This window comes from Globicephala melas, chromosome 1 (assembly GCF_963455315.2).
Source record: "Globicephala melas chromosome 1, mGloMel1.2, whole genome shotgun sequence".
Lineage (NCBI taxonomy): Eukaryota > Metazoa > Chordata > Mammalia > Artiodactyla > Delphinidae > Globicephala > Globicephala melas.
Genome location: NC_083314.1, coordinates 35,598,514 through 35,604,839, shown reverse-complemented (window position 1 = coordinate 35,604,839; position 6,326 = coordinate 35,598,514).

Below are 6,326 nucleotides of genomic sequence, written 5' to 3'. Positions count from 1 at the left end.
AATAGGTCTTCTCACACCACTTGAGATCAGACCAACCACCTCCTTCCTAGAGAAGGAGTTGTCTTGATTTCTCTTCCCTGGAAGGAAAAAAAATTCTACAACAGGAAATAAGAGTAGCTGTAAGGAAGTTGGTACAAGGAGGGATTTTGCAAAAACCCAAAGGGGTGATAAAAAAGAATTGCCGGTTTTAAAACTCAGTTTCAGAAATAGCCCAAGTGTTGCTTATGCAAATCCAGTTGACCAGTCCCTTTGAACTGCAGGCTGATCCTTCCCCAACAGATTTTGGCCAAATGGTCTTGCCATGACCTTCACATCTGTCGATATTTGCCAGTGTTTACAGTCCACCTTCCGCAACTCTCTCCAGCATTGTGGGTAGAGGCGGGGAGGTGGGGGTGGAGGTGTGCATTCCTTGTGCTTTCCCAAGTAAAACCCAACTCTGGGTGCTACCTCCTCCCCCTTTCTCAAATACCAGGTATCCTAAGACTGTAAGCAGCATTGAAGTCTAAAAGCTCAAGGAAGTCAACTAGCCTTATCTGTCTCCAACCTTCCAGACCATATGGCTTCCCAGAAAACAGCTGGTCCTGGTGGATTCCAAACTTGAGAAGGACTCCAAAGTCCTGCAGCAACACAATGTCCTCATTTGCCAGCTCTGCACCAGGCTTCCCATTCCGTGGTCTTCTGGGCAGGATTTGACCTGAGTCCAGAGTCAACCAAATGAGCTAAGAGAGAGATGAGGGGAATGCTTTGGTCTTGGGAATGAAGCATATAAAATTGCTTTGGGGTTCCCATAGCTTCTTATTCATGATGATTACAGCCATTAGCTAGTTGTCTGTGCTCCAATTACAAAACTGGGGTAAAATTCCTACAAAATCTTAAGTTTAAATAAAATAACAAATATAAAGCATAATAATAAATATAAAGGCATAAAAACACAGTAAGGTCTCTAATGTTATTCTCATCCCCATCCATTATCATTACTTTGTTTTTTTGTTTTTTTTGCGGTACGCGGGCCTCTCACTATTGTGGCCTCTTCCGTTGCGGAGCACAGGCTCCGGACGCGCAGGCCCAGCGGCCATGGCTCATGGGCCCAGCCGCTCCGCGGCATGTGGGATCTTCCCGGACCGGGGCACGGACCCGTGGCCCCTGCATCTGCAGGCGGACTCTCAACCACTGCGCCACCAGGGAAGCCCCATTATCATTACTTTGTAATGATTTGTTCATGTCTTTCTGCCACACTAGACTATGTTAAAAAACAAAATTCAAGATCGAATTGGCTTTATTCAACAATTCATTAATCGGGCAGCATCCCACCTAGTAAATACAAGGGCACTCTGAGGAGTTGTACAAAATGGAGGGTTTTTATAGAAGGAGAGTGGGGCAAGGAAGTTACTAGCAAAAGAAAAGGAAGAATTGTTTCAGGATAGGTCACCTTCTTTGGGGGAAAAAATGAGAGTCTAATCATGCAGCTTACCTCATTAGTGCTGACCAGAAAATTCCAGACTGGCCCAATTAAGAGTATATTCCTGGGGGCTTCCCTGGTGGCGCAGTGGTTGAGAGTCCGCCTGCCGATGCAGGGGACACGGGTTCGTGCCCCGGTCCGGGAAGATCCCACATGCCGCGGAGCGGGTGGGCCCGTGAGCCATGGCCGCTGGGCCTGCGCGTCCGGAGCCTGTGCTCCGCAACCGGAAAGGCCACAACAGTGAGAGGCCCGCGTACCGGAAAAAAAAAAAAAAAAAGAGTATATTCCTGGGGAAGGTCAAAATCGCAATTAGGTCAAGTATTAATATTAAATCTAGGTTTGGTATCAGGACTTTAGCACAGATGACGTCATTTGGGACCTGTGGTTCCCCCTTTAACAACTGTCAACAACTCTAGAATAGGGATTGTGCCTCATCTGTGTTTGCATTCCCTTCCTCTGCATTGCATAATGAAAAGTATTGATAGAATCGTCTGCTAAATGAATAAAGCAATGCAGAGTAAATGAAAAGAAGAGTCACCCAGAAACTCTACCACAGCCCCTCAAATCCATACTGATAACTTATTATATACTGCTTTTATGGTTTTTCTGTGTCTTTGGTCAACTAATATGTGAGCTCCTACAGTGCAAGCATCTTTTAAAGTATAATTTTCAAAAAATTAATAACATGACATTCATGTAAATATAAAATGAACAAGTGTCAAAGATTTCACTCAACTCATTAATTAATGAGGGAACCATTAAGATGTTACAGTGAATTTAAAGAAGAATTTGAGGAACAGATATATAATATATAGTCAGTCAAAGGCATTCTAAAATGACTTTTCTACTAGAAGCAAAACTGGTTAATATACAGGGCAACAAATTGTAATACTTGAAATCAGATTTTCTAACTGATGGAAATTAATTGAATCTCTACTGGACAAAATTCTTTTGCTTTGCCCTGATTGGGAATCATTTGCATTGTTCTCAGAAAAGAATCATTTGCATTCCTACCCATTTTCTACAAATTAACCTCTACTCTTATAAGAGAGTTGTAAAAAAGCCTAGTTAATAGAAAGTCAACCAAAATTACACACCCTTATGGAATCAATAATCCCTAGAGAGTGTCTGCTAGAGAATACTCAGTAATTCATAAAAAATGTCTCCAGGGCTTCCCTGGTGGCGCAGTGGTTAAGAATCTGCCTGCCAATGCAGGGGACACGGGTTTGAGCCCTGATCGGGGAAGATCCCACTTGCCACGGAGCAACTAAGCCTGTGCGCCACAACAACTGAGCCCGCATGCCACAACTACTGAGCCCGCGTGCCACAACTACTGAGCCCGCGCACCGAGAGCCCGTGCTCCTCAACAAGAGAAGCCACTACAATGAGAAGCCCGCACACTGCAGCGAAGAGTAGCCCCCGCTCGCTGCAACTAGAGAAAGTCTGCATGCAGCAGCGAAGACCCAACGCCTCCAAAAAACAAATAAATAAATCTCTTTAAAAAAAAAAAAATGTCTCCAGTGATCTCTGTTTGTCTAGTTCCAAGTTTTGAGTAATTTTTAACATGCCACATATTCTATTTCTTGAGGAATACATGTTCCTCAGTATCTAGTGTACATAATGTTTGTACAATAAATAATAAAAAATGAAATAAAATTTTGTTTATTGCTACATAAACATGAGTATAAAATAGAGCATTATTACAGGAAATAATTGCAAATAAGTCTTCGTCTCAATGGCTTATTTTAGATTCAGAATGATTAGGACTTTAGAAAGGTACTATATTGCTTATAATACTGTCTTCCTAACATTTTCTTCGTGAAATGTAAAAATATTTACACTAAGTGGGATATAGATAGACTATAAATATCCTCACAAAGTTCAGGTCAGGTTTTATGGTCAAATAAATTAAAAGAAAACTTTGTTTTCAAAGCGTATTGAATTTTGTAATTCCATATAAGGGATTACGTGTTTTATTATGGGTGTCCAAGGTTGAATAAACTAATAAATGAGCATTAACTGACCCTTCTAGACTGTTGAACAATTTAATCTAATCCAGATTGTTTCCTGGAGAACTAGGGTAATAAATCAGGTGCAGAAGTTGTACTCAGACTGGTTTGATTACTTTACAAAGGGATGGCGGCCAGTAATTAGCGGAAGAGATCAGAAGGTGAGGGCGGAGGGGTAGAAAAACAAAAGTCCGCGATGCCTAGGCTGGGGGAAGAGTTGTGGGGAGTTAAACAAGGGGAACACACCCTGTGATGTGTGTGTGTGTGATTTTAAGAGAATTGGGAAAAGATTTTTAAAAGTTCTGCAGTATGTTACAAATGGATTTCCTTCGGGTCTTTGTCAAGGCAATTCAGAAAAGATCTAAATTGCTTCTCTGATTATTTTTTATTTACCGAGTTGATGTTTCTTGAATGCCTCACCAAGAAAACCCTGGGCCAGAAAAGTAGCCTTTATTCAGATTACATGAGAATAAAATATATAAATTTTAAAAAGGTCAAACTGTTCATGAAGCATTGTAGAATAAGCTTTGCTTGTGAGTCAAAACAGACATGCACTACAGCAAGATCAGACTTGATGAATGACAAATAGTGTGTCTTTAAGTGGTGGCAATGTAACTCTTCAAAGACTACTGCTCACCTTGTTATGTCCCTTCAGACTTACTGCAAAGTCCCTATTACCTACTGAAGCAGATTGCTATTCATTCCCAAATTCCATTCCATCCTTCTTCTTTAGTAATTAAACCACAATTATAGCTGGCACAAGGTCACTTGGAATTTTTTTTTTTTAATACATTTCAGCCTGCCTGCAGTAATATATAGCCATGAGCTATGAGAATAAGTACTGCGTGCAACATTTAGAAAACACCATTAAAGGAAGTTGGTGTACCCTTTTTGCTCCCTTTTTACTGACTGGAATGTAGACATGATTCCGGTAGCTTGATATTGTACTTGAGGTAGAATCCAGCACATTGTAGGTGAGAGTAACCTTCTGCATGTGTAAGGTGCTGTTATTTTGGATTTGGTGACACCTTCAGCTGAAACCAACTCTAATCTGAAACACTCATGAATACAAGAAAATAAGGGCCAACTGGTATTTGAGTGAAAGGACCCAGGAATTTAAATTTGGAAAAAAATGTTTAATAGACTTTACTAAATTGTGCCTAGAGGCTGTTTTCCATCCCATGCACAGATTCTAAAAAAGCAACGGATGAAAGAGAAAACCTAGGAAGTGAAAACTGAATGTAAACAATAAGGTAAATGGATCCCTAATGAAGAAAACCCAAACGGATAAACAAGCTATTCCCGGAAAGTAGGCTGGATACTTGGTGAAGGGCATTACACTTTTTGAGGCGAGGTCCCATTAGATCTGGAATGCTCTTCCCAAGGGTTCCTATGCTTCTGAAATTATTTCACTTAATTGCAAGGAGAAACTCACCTATAGAATCTGACTTAGTTTTCAAACGTGCGGTATCACATATACAACCAAAAAGCATACCTAAATGTCTTTGGGAATTCAGAAGGGAGTTATTCTGCCCCAAATGCAGCTGGCTTAATGAGAATAAAAGAAGAAAAACTTTGTTCCCTTAAGTTAAGAAAACGAAAACGTTACTCTCCATGATTAGCAATGTTATCTTGTTACAATCTATTCAAATTCTTGACTAATCCACAATGTCCAGTTAAAAAAAAAGTGAGCATTTCAGAATCTCATATATTCCCCTTCTCTGCTTAAGAGTTAATATCAAATAGATGTCTTCATTTTTTTATGTCAAAGGAAAGAAAGGAAGATGAGGTGTATTTGTATGTGTGTAGATTCTCATCTACCTCCTGGTTTCCTACCTTGAGGTCCAGGGATAGGCTTCAGGAGGTCATGACCCCCCACTAAATTGTATGTACAACTTATGTGTGTGTATCTTTTTCTGGGGAGAGACTCCTTAGCTTTTATCAAATTCTCAAATGATTTCAAGACAATGAGTGTAGGTTGGATGGTGCAGAATACTTCAAAACCATAAAGCATGGTAACAGCCTATTGCCACACTGCCAGAGGAAGTATCAGTGGGGTTGTCACCAACAAGGACAAGCTAGTGAACCCAAAGGCTGACCCTCCTCATGGTGAGTCCCCAGTGAAGACCCTGGAGAAATTTAACACATGATGTAACAATTATGGCTACAGAAATAAAGCAAATGACCATTACCCAACACGGGAGCACTCTCCCAAAAGTCATTTTCTAATCCTGATCATCTTTTAAGTTTCCAACTATATTGAAAAGTAGTATGTTATGTGTTTATTGGGCCCTCACCATCACAAATCTTATAATTTGACAAAAACTCCATCATTATTGAGGTGAGTCACACAATAAGGGTGTTCATTCACCTATTTATAAAACAGGGAGAATGATCAAAGACACTCCCCAGCCTTCTTCAAACAGTGGCTTGATTGCTGAATAAGAGAAAACGTAATAAAAGGGCTTGGAGAGTTTTCCAAGGAAATCACACCCTTGACACCTTCGTTATTGTTACTCCTCCAGATACATTACTAAAGCTCATACATTTAGCACTTTCTCTCAATTTCAAACTGGGAGAATTCCTAAGTCATTTTCATGCTATCAGAGCCCTTGAGCTTACAGAATTTATAATTGTTTTACTGTTACTATGAACGTTTCATTTTATCTCCATTGCTAACCATCCTATAGTGTTCCAAGTTCCTTATTCATAAATATTTGCATAACTATTATCTAAAAATGGTTTTGGTCAAGGTCATTTATAAGGGGAAGGCATTCCCTCCCAGAAGGGAGGGATGGGTTACAGACTTGCTGTTAAGTGTTTCCTTTCTAATAATAAACTCTAGAAAGAGGACAGAC